Below are 15,270 nucleotides of genomic sequence, written 5' to 3'. Positions count from 1 at the left end.
GTGACTGGCTGGTAGCCATCTTTGGGAGGGGCCAACTGAGCTTAGAGCTCAGAACAACTACGGGCAGACTCCATCTTGTGGCTTCCGTTGACTTGGTGCAGGTGCTGAATTCAAGTCAGCAGGAAGTCAGGGAGCAGAGTTCAAGCCGGCAGGAGACACATAGATCGTTGTAGGCTCAAAGAATCCAGTTCCAGCCTCATAGCCAGAAACCAGCCTGAACTTCAGAGGAACTAAAGGGGCAGGCTGGCTGGGGTTATCCACTACCCCACCGTGAAGTTGCAGATAGCTTGCTGGGATTAATCAATTTGGCTCTGGACTCTGTTTGCCCACACTGCCTAACAATGACAGTGGAGACACAACTTGAATTGGACGTTTTGGGGTTTTTTATCTTTTTTCTCAGTTTTTCCTCCTTTCTAGTTCTTGTTTTGTTTAGTTTTTCTTGATTGTTTGATCAGTTTCTAGTTTTTTGCTGTCATTCTGTTGCTTGTTTTTACTTTTTCCTTTTCTCTTTCCCACCTGTCTTTATCACCAGTTTCCTACAGTTTGTCCTCCAGCCTTGCTTCTAACCTCTTCCTCCTCTTCTATTTTTGTTTTCTACTCCTTAGCCCCTTTTAAATCTTCTTCCCAAGGGTAAAAAAGCCGTATTAAGGGCTACAACTTGTCATTTTCTAGGCTGTATTTGATGCTATTGTTATTGACTGTACTACTTTAGCCAAGGTGACATAATTGTGCTAAACAGTTGTTCCTCCTGGTATACCAAGACTGAGCTTGCCTAAGGGTCATTAAAGGGGGGGGGCACCAGGGATTTAGCTCAGTGGTTCCAGTGCCTGCCTCACAAGCACAAGCTCCCAAGTTCGATCCCCGGTACCGAAAAAAAAAAAAACCCAAAAAACTACAGGTCAGTGCCAAAGAACTGGCAACTGGGCCAAATACGCAGAAACGTCTCATCCCCAGTAAACTGAAGAGGGAGGATCCTGCAACAGATTCAAAACCCAAAGGCTAGCTACAATTGGAAGACGCATCTGAGAAGTAGCCATTTCCTAAGGGTTCTGAATACTGGCAATAAAGCTACTTACCATAAGCAACTTATAAGCATCAACTCAGCAATCAAACTTAAAAAAAAAAAAAGAAAATGAGAAGACCCTTAAATAAGATGCAACCCCCTACCCCCTTTTCAGCTCACCAAAGGCAAAGCCCCGGGGAAATGAAGTGGAACAATATGAAAGCCACCCACCTGGACTCAATGAAGCGGTAACAGCAGAACAAAGCAGATGAACGAGGCTCTAGAAAAAAAATCAAAGCAGAAATAATTTCCCAGATAACTAGAGATGGTAACCAGAATGAAAGATACAGATAAAAAAAATAGAGGAGCTCAGGAACATGATAGAAGCAATGAACGCCCAGCATAGGAAAGAAATGGATTCTATTAAACAGATTTCAACAGATATCCAGGAGATTAAAAATCCCACAGAAAGTATATGCAGCAGAATGAGCCAATGTAAAGACAGAATATCAGATACAGAAGCCAGGATTTTGGTTAGCAATCATGAAGAGAGGTTTCTTAAAAATAGCAAAGGGGGGGGGGATTTAGCTCAGTGGTTCTGCTGCCTGCCTCAAAAGCACAAGGTCCCAAGTTCGATCCCCAGTACCAAAAAAATATATATATATAGCAAGGGACCATGAGAAATCAATCCAGCAGCTGCTAGATGATGCAAAGAATAACATAAGATCTATTGGAGTCAGTGAAAAAGCAGGAGATAAAGCAGATGACATAAAAAAACTGTTCTCAGAAGTAATGGCAGAAAACTTCCCAAACATGTAAAAAAGAATTTGACACACAGATAAGTGAGCCATATAGGACTCCAATTAGCCATGATCAAAAAAAGTCTTCCCCAAGGCATATAATAGTCAAGATTCCAGAAATTCAACACAAGAACAGACTATTAAAAGCTGTTACAAAAAAGAAAAATCACCTATAAAGGAAAGCCCATCAGAATCACGGCAGACTTCTCAACACAAACTCTCAAGTCAAGGGAACATTAGAGTGAAATATTTCAAGCCCTATAGGAAAACAACCTCCAACACAGACTGATGTACCCTGCAAAACTATCCTTCAAAATTGATGTAGAAATAAGATAATTCCATGACAAAGAACACCTGAAGAAATTCATGACCACCAAACCAGCACTCCAAAGTGTTCTGAAGGCTATTCTAGAAGGAAACAAGGATTACAACTCCATGAACCCCAACAGAATGAATCCACCAGGCAAGGCAAGAAAATAAAAAGAAAAGGAAAGAAGGAAGTCAACAGCAGGAAAATAACATGACAGGTAATACATAATCAGTTATAACCATCAATGTTAATGGACTCAATTCACCAATCAAAAGAAAGTCTGGCAGAACAGATCGAGAAGCAAGATCCAACAATATGCTGCATGCTGGGGATTTAGCTCAGTGGTGCCACAGCCTGGCTCACAAGCACAAGGTCTTGAGTTCGATCCGCAGTACAAAAAACCAATTTGCTACATACAAGAAAAACACATTTAATTGAAAAACAAATTCACAGACTGAAAGTCAAGGGATGGAAAACAATATTCCATGCAACAGGATACCAGAAAAAAGCAGGGGTAGCAATTCTATTTGCAAACAAAGTGGATTTCAAGCCAAGACTGATTAGGAGACAAAGAAGGGAGGCCGGGGATTTAGCTCAGTGGTTCTGCTGCTTGCCTCTAAAGCACAAGGACTGGAGTTCGATCCCCGGTACAAAAAAAAGAGAGACAAAGAAGGTAGGGGCCAGGGATTTAGCTCTGGGCACTGTACCTGCCTCGCAAGTGCAAGGTCCTGAGTTCAATCCCTGGTACCGCCAAAAAAAAAAAGAGAGAGAGACAAAGAAGGTCACTATATCCTGGTAAAGGAAACAACGCAAGAGGAAGAGATAACAATCTTAAATATATCTGCACCAAATAGCAGCACACCCAACAATATAAAAAAAATTAATGGACATGAAAAATCATTTAAGCACTAATACAGTTGTAATGGGCAACCTCAATACCCCACTGTCACGTATGGACAGATCAACTAGACAAAAGTCAACAATGAAATATCAGAATTGAACCAAACTTATCAACAAATGGACTTAGATGTCTACAGAGTGTTCCACCCCACAACATCAGAATACATTCTTCTCAGATGCACACAAGACTTTCTCCAAAATAGACCATATACTAGCTCACAGAACATGCTTAAGTAAATGCAAAGGAATTGAAATTATCCCATGCATATTATCAGACCACAGTGCAATGAAATTGGAAATCAACAGCAAAAAAAAAACCCAAAAACCACACACACACAAGAACTTCATAAACACATGGAAATTAAATAACACCCTTCTGAACAACCAATGGGTCACAGATGAAACTGAAGAAATCAGAAAATTTCTACAATTAAACAATAATGACAATACAACATACCAGAACTTACGGGTTGCACTAAAAGCAGTCGAGGGAAATTTATAGTGGTGAATTCCCCTATCAAGAAAAGAGCGGGCTTACATAAACAACCTAATGTTGAACCTCAAGCTTCTAGAAAAAGAAGAGCAAGTCAAGCCCAAAGCTCTTATGAGGGAGGAAATTACAAAAATCAGAGCAGAAATTAATGCAGGGGAGACTAAGAAAACAATACAAGGAATCAATGAATCAAAGAGTTGGTTCTTTGAAAGGTTAAATAAAATTGACAAAACCTTAGCCAACCTTATCAAAAAAAGCAAAGACTCAATCCAGGCAATTAGGAATGAAAAGGGAGAAATCACAACAGATCCTACAGAGATCCAGAAGATCAATACCTACTTTGAGAACCTGTATTCTAATAAGACGGAAAATACAGAAGAAATGGACAGATTCCTAGATACATATGAATCACCAAAACTGAATCAAGAAGATATATAAAATCTAAATAAACCAGTATCAGTCAATGAAATTGAGTATGTAATTTTAAAACTACCAACAAAGAAAAGCCTTGACCCTGATGGATTCACTGCTGAATTCTACAGGAAATTTAGAGAAGACCTAATGCTGCTACTCCTCAAATTCTTTAATGAAATCGAAAGGGAAACAATACTTCCAAATTCATTCCTGGAAGCAAGCATTATTCTCATTCCAAAACCAAAGAAAGATTCAACCAAAAAGGATAATTACAGGCCAATCTCCCTAATGAACATGGATGCAAAAATCCTCAATAAAATACTGGGCAAACACAATACAGCAAATTATCAAGAAGGTTATATACCATGACCAAGTCGGATTCATCCCAGGGATACAAGGATGGTTCAACATATGCAAATCAATAAATGTAATACACTATATTAATAAAGTCAAGGACAAAAACTGTATGATCCTCTCAATAGATGCAGAAAAAGCATTTGACAAGGTCCAACACCCATTCATGATGAAAAAAAAACCCTACAGAAAATTGGTATAGATGGTCTTTATCTCAATCTGATAAAAGCCATCTACAACAAACCAACAGCCAACGTCATATTAAATGGACAAAAACTCAAAGCTTTCATTCTAAAATCAGGAACAAGAATCACCACTCTTGTTCAACATAGTTCTGGAAACATTAGCCACAGCAATTAGACAAGAGAAACAAATACAAGGACTAAAGATAGGAAATGAAGAAGTTAAATTATCATTTGTGGATGACTTGATATTCTACATAGAAGACCCCAAAAACTCCCCCAAAAGACTTTTAGATTTGATAACCAAATTCAAGGGCATAGCTGGATACAAAGTCAACACTCAAAAGTCAATAGCTTTTCTGTACACAAATAACACTCATGGAGAGAGAAATTAGAAAAATAATCCCTTTCACAATAACATCCAAAATAATAAAATACCTAGGTAAAAGACCTCTACATTCAAAACTACAGTACTCTGAAAAAGACTGAAGAGGATATCAGAAAACGGAAAGATACCCCTGGTTCTTGGATAGGAAGAACCAATATAGTGAAAATGGCTATATTTCCAAAATTGTTACACAGATTCAATGCAATCCCAATCAAAATACCAATAGAATATCTCACAGAATTAGAAAAAACAATCCTAAAATTCATTTGGAACCAGAAGAGACCCAGAATAGCAAAGGCAATTCTGGGCAACAAAGGCAAGGTAGGAGGTATTACAATTCCTGGCTTTAAATTATACTACAAATCTACTGTGATAAAAACAGCATAGTACTGGCAAAAGAACAGACTTGAGGATCAATGAAACTGACTAGAAAATGCAGAAACAACTCCAAACACACTCAGCCACCTTGTCTTTGACAAAGGAGCCAAGCACCTTCACTGGAAGAAGGATAGCCTCTGTAATAAATGGTGCTGAAAAAACTGGCTTTCCACATGCCCAAGACCGAAACTAGATCCATATCTTTCACCACGCACTAACCTAAAATCGAAATGAACCAAGGACTTATATATTAAAACAGAAATACTAAATCTGCTGGAAGAGAGAACAGGTAGAACGCTTGAGGACATAGGAGTAGGCAAATACTTCATGAACAAAACCCAGACCATACGGGAAATACTACAAAGAAAACAACTGGGACCTCATCTTATTAAAAAGTTTTTGCACAGTAAGAGAAATCACCAACAGAGTGAAGAGACAATCCACAGAGTGGGCAAAAATTTTTACTAGCTATTCAGATAAAGGATTATTATCTAGAAAATTTAAGAACTCAAAAAAGTCAGACCCCCAAAAGTTAAAGACCCATTGCAAAAATGGGCATCTGAAATAAAAAGACACTTCTCAGATAAAGAATTAGAAACGGCAAATAAATACATGAAAAAAGTTCGACATCACTGGTCATTCAAGAAATGCAAATTAAAACAACACTGACATTCCATCTCACTCCAGAAGGAATGGCTGCTATCAAGAAATCAACCAATAACAAATGCTGGTGAGACTGGGGGGGGGGGAGGTGCAGACAGGGACGGACACCTTCTCTACTGCTGGTGGGAGTGCAGACTGGTGCACCGTGGATATTTCTCAAAAAACTAAAATGAGAGGTTCCATTCAACCCAGCTATTCCCCTTCTTGGTATCTTTCCAAAAGAATTAAAAGCATCCTACCACAGCGATATATGCAGATATATGTTTATAGCTGCATAATTTGTTGTAGCTAAATCTTGGAAACAGTCCAAATGCCCATTAACTGAAGAGTGGATAAAGAAGACGTGGTTTTTAAATACAATGGAGTACTATGGGATAAAATAAAATTTTGTATCTGTCTATCTGCATTTTCCACCTCAACCCAAATAAGCCCTTCATCCAGAGTATGCCAAAAAGATTAATTTTTATTGTCATATCTTCAGTCATGTTGTTCTGCAAAAGATTTTTTTTTCCACTTAAATGAAGCACTTAAAGACTTTAAGGACCACTCCTGTTCTCAATGAGCCATCTCTCTTGTGAAGTGGTGATGCTCTTCTACCTGACACATAATTACATATTATCTTACATTATTGTGTTTTCCCATATAACATTTTTGTCTTTCACCAGGATGTGAATAATAATACTTCTATGATAACAGTCTCAAGTACTATACTCACAGAAAAAAATTTTTTAAGAGATGGAATATCACATCTATAAGAACCTCAAAAGGTTTCTTTTACAAGACTTACTCCTGTCCCTCACTTTAAGAGACAATCTTAACCACACAAACTTACAAAAATATATCAGCAAATCAAAACTGTAGAGGAAACCAGTAGAGGTTATCCTAATGACAACTTATAGGATAAAAGCTTTGTCAATCAACCTAAAATATGTACTCATCCACCACCTACAAAACCCTAAATGGTCTTCAAAGGTTCAGCAATACACGGAAGTGCAATATAAAACATACAGATTATTATATAAAGTAATTCCAGGGGGCCAGAAAAGTTCTAATCAACTGCTGGGGATCTAAATCAGGCTAGAAGGGGGCCTAACAAATAATTTACTCCAGAAACCCTAGAGATCTAGAGTAACCTCAGAAACGAGAGAAGCAGAGCTGTAATTACACTTGCTCTTCAAAATCGTGAAGCGAAAGAATGAAGAACTCACTCAGGTAAGCATTTTACTTACACCTTCTTACTTACCCTTACAAGGATTCTCTGGAGAAAGTACTATTATGTCCATTTTACAAAAAAGGAAGCTGGGAGGGCCGGGGATTTAGCTCAGTGGTTCCACCGCCTGCCTCACAAGCAGAGGGACCCAAGTTCGATCCCCGGTACCAAAAAAAAAAAAAAAACAAGGGAAGCTGGGACTAGGGATGTAGCTCAGTGATGAGAGCAATTCCCTAGAACCACCAAGGCACTGGATTCTATCCTGAGTAACACACACACCCACACACACACACACACACAGTTGAATGTTGTTTTGGGGTTTTTTTTGTTAAATTCTTTTATTGGTACATTTTAGGTATACAACACAATTACATTTCTCATTGGGAATTGTAGCTTTACATAATGCATCTTGGTTATTTTTTCCCCATTCCTAGCTCTCCCTTCACCCCCTCCACCCTTCCCTATTTACAAAGACTTTATTTCCATTTTTTCCATTTCTCATTTTTCCTTTCCCTTCTTTCCTTTCCCCTGCCCCTCCCACTACTCCTACCCCTTTGGACCTTTTCTTCCTATTTTGCATTATCGATTATTCATTCTAATCATTGGTACATTTTAGGCATACAATATAATGACATTCATCATTGGAAATGTGCACCTTTACATAATCTCTCTTGGTTATTTTTCACTGTTGCCCAGCCCTCCCTTCAACCCCTCCATTCTTATTTATACCAAAAAAAAAAAAAAACTAAGAAAGAAATAAAAAGTTAAAAAAATTTTTTTAAAGAAATAGTATACTGCAGGGCCAGGGATGTAGCTCGGTGGCACAGTGCCTGCCTGGCAAGCTTGAGGTCCTGAGTTCAATCTCCAGTACAAAAAAAACCCCAAAAAACAAAACAGTACACTGCAAGGTACAACACATTTACAACATCATAATAATATACACAATGAACTCTGATTTAAAGCATGATATAACTACATTGTAAGAGGAAGTTCAGGAGGCATCAGAATCCTAAAACACAGCCTCCTTTTCCACAGTGTAAAGCCAATAGATATCTAAAATTGGCCAGGCATGGTGGTGCACACCTGTAGTCCCAGCCCATGGGAGGCTGAGGCAGGAGGATCTCTGAGAGCTCAAGGCCAGCCTGGACTACATAGTGAGACCCTGTCTCAAAACAAAAGCTGAAACAGTACAAAAAGGATATGGAAGTAAACAGAAGAAATAGATAAATGTGTCGAAATGACTGCTTTGAGAACAAGACCTGAGAGGGAAAGTTTTTGTTTGTCTGATTGATTGGTTTTTTGGTCTGTGAGTAGTTCAGGCTGGCCCTGAACTTGCTAGGTAGCAATTCTCCCACCTCAGCCTCCTGAGTGCTGGTGCTGGGATTGCAGGCGTGCGCCAACACATCTAGCTTTGGGAGGGAAAGTTTTTTCACTAAGACTCAGGTGGCTTCAAGCCATCTAATTTACTCTTTCATTGAAAGTTGAAAAGCAAACACAAAACCTTGCAGTATTAGATAAAAGTGACAATCTCATTTCAAATACAACCATTACAAACTACAAACTTCATATTCAAGACAGGATCACACATCTTATTCTCAAAAACTTACACCACTGAAAATAACCTAAGTGGGCAAGACACTGCACTCCTATAATCCCAGATTCTTTTTTTTTTAATTATTAAATTCTTTTATTTGTACATTGTAGGTACACAACACAATTACATTTCTCATTGGGAATTGTACCTTTACATGATGCATCTTGGTTCTTATTTTTTCCCCATTCCTAGCCCTCCCTTCACCCCCTCCACCCTTCCCTATTTACAAAGAATTTATTTCCATTTGTTCCATTTCTCATCATTTTTCCTTTCCCTTCTTTCCTTTCCCCTGCCCCTCCCACTACCCCTACCCCTTTGGACCTTTTCTTCCTATTTTACATTATCGATTATTCACTCTAATCATTGGTACATTTTAGGTATACAATATAATGACATTCATCATTGGAAATTTGCACCTTTACATAATCTCTCTTGGTTCTTATTTTTCACCCTTGCCCAGCCCTCCCTTCAACCCCTCCATTCCTCCCTATTTACAAAGATTTTGTTCCTATTTTTCCATTTTCTCATATTAATCCCATTCCCTTCTATCCTTTCCCCTAGCCCTCCCACTTCCTTCCCCTTTGCCCCTTTTCTCAGACAAGGAAGTAGAAATAGCAAATAAATACATGAAAAAATGTTCAACATCACTGGTCATTCGAGAGATGCAAATGAAAACAATGCTGAGATTCCACTTCACTCCAGAAAGAATGGCTGCTATCATGAAATCAACCAATGACAAATGCTGGCGGGGCTGTGGGGAAAGAGGAACCCTGCTCCACTGCTGGTGGGAGTGTAGACTGGTGCAACCACTGTGGAAATCTGTATGGAGATACCTCAAAGAACTAGGACTGGAAGTCCTATTTGACCTAGCTATTCCACTGCTGGGGATCTTCCCCAAAGAATTAAAAGAATCATACCACAGTGATATATGTGTGCCCATGTTCATAGCAGCACAGTTTGTAATAGCTAAAACTTGGAAACAGCCCAAATGCCCATCAACTGGAGACTGGATAAAGAAAATGTGGGGTTTTTTTATAAAATGGAGTACTACTCAGCCCTAAAAAATGAGAAATTAGAGACATGTATAGCTAAGTGGATGCACATTGAGGCGATACTCTTAAGGGAAATAAATAGGACACATATGTATAAATACCGAATAGTTTCTCTGGTGTGAGAAACTGAAAGTGTAAATAAGGACTAAATGTATATAATCGCAGATTCTTGGAGGCTCAGGCAGGAGGACTGCAGAGTTTGAACCTACCCTGGGCAATTTAGCAAGACTCTCTAGCTCAACAGTAGAGAGGTTGCCTAGCACAAGAGTTCCCCAGTACCAAAAAAAAAAGTTAAATCCAAACTACTTGCTGCTACTCCATACCAGCAAAAGAAAGTAGTATGTTTAGAAGAAAAAATAGGTTAAAGTTTAACAAAAGCTTCATTAATTAAATTTCAATTTACAGCTTTCTTTAAGGATTAAAAGTTATTCAGAAATTTGTAGAGAAGCAGACTGCAGTGTATTAAATACTTAACTATGGCACCAGATGTTGATGTCGTCCCCCACCACTCCTAAGGTGCACTATCACACTCATTTGGTTGGTTTTTTGAGAAAGGGTCTCTATGTAGCCCAGGCTGGCCTCGAACAAGCAGCACTTCTCCTGCCTCAGCCTTCCTAGTGCTGGGATTATATCCAGCACACCTGGCAAGGAACATCACTCTCATACTAAGGAGCGCAGTTTGGGCTTACTGCTTGCTTACTGGTAGTGTGCTTACTATCTCCTAACCTTAGTTTCCTGATCTAAAATAGAGACAAGGCCTACAGAGTGGCGATGTTAATTACTTGCAACCCAGCCAATGAGAATAAAATATTTAATATAAAAATATATTTAATATAAAAAGCCTTGAAATCTGCAAAGAACTACACCAATGTCTGTCATATTTTAATTGCAACAGAAAGCGATCTGATTTCAGCAACAGTGGCTTATGAGATTCTGTGGGAGAACAATAAGGCACTGGTTCATTCAGAAAAAAAATGATTATTTTAAAATTTTAAACTTAGAAAAAAGTAGACTCCCTTACAAACAAGTGAGCAGAGACAGTATTTTCAGTAAACATTTCATTTAACTATATAAACCAAAAGACTAAAGCTGTTTAACCACATGTAAACTGACTTCAGGTAGAATATTTATCGTTGGAATACTTGGAAACCAGATGCCCAATGTGTATAAACATAAGTGTGTTTTAAAAATAAGTGTCTTAATACTTTTGTTCCCTAAGTAATAATTCCCTCTATTTTCAGTGGGAAAAACACAAACAATGCTCTTAAAAAGTATGCTCCTTAAACTTTTAAACTAACGGGTTTCCTCATTTATCGTCTAACCTCTTTCCAGGCACAGACCTGTCTTCTTTCCCTGTTGTATTCCCAACATCTGAGGGACCAGCACCAAGTGCTAGATAATAAATATGTGTAGAATGAACAAATGTATCAACTATCCTTCTGGACCAAAACGTAAGTGTCTCTAATAGAATAATTTCACCTATATATTCATCATTCACTACACATAATTACTATCTCAACTATAATGACAGAACTTTAAAAGTACACACTAGGAATTTAAATACATACAAATACATTGCTCATGTGTATCTAATTCACGAAGCCAGTTTTTTAGTTATATTTTCTCTCAAAATTTTGGTGTATTCTTTCTGATATTACAAATAAGTATCAGACGAGTATATTGCAATCTTGATAGTTGACCAGTATCTTTAAATTTCTGTTAAAATCTGCAATAATTAGGCAAAGTGAACAGTATTTTCAGAGAATTTTAAAACTTGAAATTCCTTAATTCCATTAAAGTTAGAATGAGAACAGATCACCCTATCATTTCAAAATTATACTGAAATTTTTAAAAAATTACGTTTAAAATACATTTACTTATTCAAAATGGCATCTAATGAATGCAGCTGATTTATAGATCTGGCTAAGAAAAGTTATTTTCCAAATCTTTGATGCTCCATGATAAACATCATGCCTACAAACCTGACAGGTTATTTTTTTATTAAAATAATTTTGTTTGGTTGTAACTACCACTATAACTCTATACTCGACTAAGATGTTCAGCACTAAGAGTAACATACTCATTTATATTTATGACCCTGCAGCCTATACAAGCGTAATTATGTCGGTGGAACAGGATTTATAGCTAGCAAGCTATGATCTGTGTCACTACAATACTTTGCGTGAACGTAGTGAAAAGTTTCCCAAAATTCTAATGGTCATCTTCAAAGAGACTTGAACACGAATCGATCTGATGGTAAATATTTTAAAACAATAAAGTCAACTTATAAACACTGATAGGAAAATAAGTGTTGGGGGAAATTCTGGTGCACATAATGAAGCGCCATTAATTGCTGCCTGTTTCCACTTTATGGTCTTCAACAGTGGGCATTAGGTATTTCTTTTTGGCGCTTAACAGAAATGTGGCCCTCTCTTGCCCCTCCTCCACAGCTAACATCGGTGCCCTTTTTTCCACCTCTCTCACCCCTCCCAGCTCAAACAAATTAACATTTGTACTAAGGTAGCTCCTATCAGCTCGCCTCTTCTTCCCAAACACGCCCACGTACACTGAAACTGGCCTGCGTCTACACAAGACACAGCTACAGGAAAAGAGCTTCGCGGGGGTCAGACGGTGAACGTGGGGATAATTCAGTTCCGCACAAGTTTAGGCAATTTTCCAGATATTAGCTGCTCTGTCGCGGCTCGAGTTCCTCCCACATCACCTCGTAAGCCTGGTGTTTACGAGCCTCCCTAATCCGACACCGCAGTGGAATTCCGGATATTTGCACACAGATATCGCAGCTTTGCAAGTGTTTGATCAGATACATCCGGAATCTCCCTTCTTTTCAGCATGCCCGGTCCTGGCCCCAAAGCAAGCCGACCGCGGGCAGCGTCCGCCGCGCACCAGGGCTGGCGGCGACTCGGGCTGCGGGCCGTTCCCGCAACAGGTCACTCCGACCGCGGCTTCAGGGTGCAGCCGCCGGGCCGGGGGAGGAGGTGTGGCCGGCACGGCGGGTCCCGAGGGGGCGGGGCGGGCTCCGGCTCACCTGAGAGGCTGAGGCGCCCCCCGGCCCGCTCGGGAGACGCCGGGGGCCTCCGCCACCCGGGGGGGCACCACGAGGCGCGGCGACTCCGGGGGTCCCCGCGTCCCCCGACAGCCACCCCGGCGGCTGACTCCCGGAGCGAGCGGCCACAGGAGGCGCGGCCCCTGGCGCCCGCCTGGGCCCGCTGGAGCGCTGCAGCCCCCTCCGCGCTGAGGGGAGCAGCCCGGGGCCCCGGGCCCGCGGCGAGGAGAACAGCACACCGCAGCGCCCGCGCCGCCGCCATTCCCCGCCGCCCGGGGGGCGCCGCGCACCACCTTCCCGCCCCCGCCCCGCCCCGCCCCGCCTCGCCCCGCGGCCGCAGCGCCGACCTGGCAGCCGCGGCGGTCGCCTCGGAGGATGGAAGGGGGACGCCGGCCTCACGCTCCGCCGCTGCCGCAGCCGCCAGGGGTAGCACACGCCCGCCCGAGTCGCCTGGGTCTCTCATTCAGCGCCCGCCGCCTGCGCTCGGGGGAGGGGACTGTGCCGGATCCACCCCGTCCGCGCCGGGGGTGGAGGAGGAGAGCGGACCTGGCGGGGGCGCGCGCCGCGCGGGCGGGTGGGGCGGAACGGGGCGTGCGCGCGCACCAACGGAGCGCGCTCGCGGGAGCCCCGGAGGGCTGCGGCCGGCGGGGTCTGCCCCACGCGCTTCCCGCTCGCCGCGCTGCGGCCCCCTGGAGCCCAACGGCCGCCGGGGACCGGTGTACGCCGCGCGCGCGGCGCCCAGCCCCTGCCGCAGGGGAAGGCGGCCGGTCCGAACCCCGGAGAGCGAGGGGTTGGCGCGCGGACAGGTGGGGCGGCCTCCACCCCGCCCGCACCCGGCGCGGGGGTGTTCGGCCTCGGCGCCTGGCACCTCACCTTTAAGGCCCGAGGACAAAGTCTGGAAACACTTGGCCCTAAGATCAAATATCCAGCCCACGCTGGCGGTGTTTTTAGAAGTCACAGCGGACAAATGAGGGGGCCGCAAATGTGAAGAGTCACCCCCTGCCGTGGGATCATAAATTATGGTGATCGGTCCTCTCATTAAGACTAGGGAGTGTTAAAGTAGACCTTTATAGGTGTTGTGCGGGCTATTACCCTCGGCTGAATGAGCGAAATTGATGAGTTCCAGGTGAATAGTATTTTCATGTCTTTGCACGATCATGGCTCTAAAATATTAAATGTTTCCTCTGGACGAAAAAAGAATGGGTTTGTTATAAATGTTGGAAGGGTATTGTTGCAGAGGGTGCACCTCCTCACGGGTGGCCTACTTAAAATTAGCACCACTGGATGCAGTGTGACTGTGGGTGGAAGGTTTGGATGATTGTTTGATGATCTGTAGCCCTTGAAGGGCAATGCGCAGTAAAATGTGGAAGGGATACTGTACCAGCATCGAGTATAAACTTGGTAGGACCTGAATTGACTGTTCTCATTTGATTTTTCCTCCTTTTAATACCCACTATACTGAACTGCTTATAATCTTGTACGTTGAAGAATGCTAATTATTTTCTCCACTGAGTACAGTATCAGCAAATGCTCTCCAATCCCCTTCTCTGAAATAGGGAGGGTTACTTTTTTAAAGTGCACATACCCAAAGGTAAGTTAAGAACAAACAAACAGGAAACAAAGTTCATAGTGATTGATTTTTATTCCATTTCACTTTCAAAGAAAATATCAAATCATGGTGAAATCACTGGGACAAGCAGAGAAACCAAAAACTTTCCCCTTCCCATTTTTTTTCAAATGATATGAAAAAAAGGAAATCAGACTAATGGTAAAAGGAGTAGAAATGCATTATCTGTACAGGAAATTTTCCCATGGATGTTATTTGTTTCAAGTCCCAAAGAAACAACAGGCAAACTGAATTAGCACTAGGAGAAAAAACTCCTTCCACCTATCTAGTTGAACAAATGTTTACTCTTTTTTTCCGTGTTAGTAAGAGATTAAGGGAAAGATGGTTGACTGCCAACAATACATACGACAATTTTGCAAGTTATCACAAATAATTAACTGCCCTTAAAAAATAGAAAAACTAAGGAACAACAGGGAATTCTACTTTGTATTAAATGTCTTACAATTACTTTAAACTCAAATTAGGATTTCATAAAAACAAATGAGCCTATGTTTCTACATCTGCCAATAATTTTTGCAGTTTACTGTAAAAGCAGTGAAATTTTCATTCGGACTTGAAGAGAAAAGCCATAATGACTCATGAGCTGGGCCATAGATATATTAAATTCTTATGCTTACTGAACTTCTGAGTTCAAAATAATTACCCAAATTCTGTTTTTCATGTTGATAACCTGTAAAACTGTAGTTTTATTAACTTAAGTGTTGTGTTCAGATTTCTGAATTTGGTAAGATTTTGTATATGAAAATACAGAAAAGTTCATTCTCAATATCTCTTGTTGTTTTTGTTGAATTATTTTACGAAGTTAAGTGTTTTTTTTCCATCCACTGATATGTAAATT

At 41.2% G+C, this 15,270-nt stretch overlaps 1 protein-coding gene across 5 annotated transcripts in view; it reads right to left on the bottom strand.

Moving 5' to 3' along the window:
• Window positions 1-13,312, bottom strand: part of Ralgps2 (Ral GEF with PH domain and SH3 binding motif 2) — a 142,522-nt gene extending 129,210 nt beyond the window's left edge. For all 5 annotated transcript variants that reach the window (XM_004853371.3, XM_004853373.3, XM_021265365.2 and 2 more), the window contains exon 1: window positions 13,153-13,312. The gene's annotated coding sequence lies outside the window, so the exon portion shown is untranslated. The remainder of the gene's footprint in view (window positions 1-13,152) is intronic.
• Window positions 13,313-15,270: the final 1,958 nt, after the last annotated feature.

The sequence above is a fragment of the Heterocephalus glaber genome, unplaced genomic scaffold (assembly GCF_053883595.1).
Source record: "Heterocephalus glaber isolate CG9 unplaced genomic scaffold, H.glaber_assembly_v1.0 deba00001600, whole genome shotgun sequence".
Taxonomy (NCBI): domain Eukaryota; kingdom Metazoa; phylum Chordata; class Mammalia; order Rodentia; family Bathyergidae; genus Heterocephalus; species Heterocephalus glaber.
The sequence above is the reverse complement of the archived record's forward strand: the minus strand, read 5'-3'. Positions and strand labels throughout refer to the sequence as shown.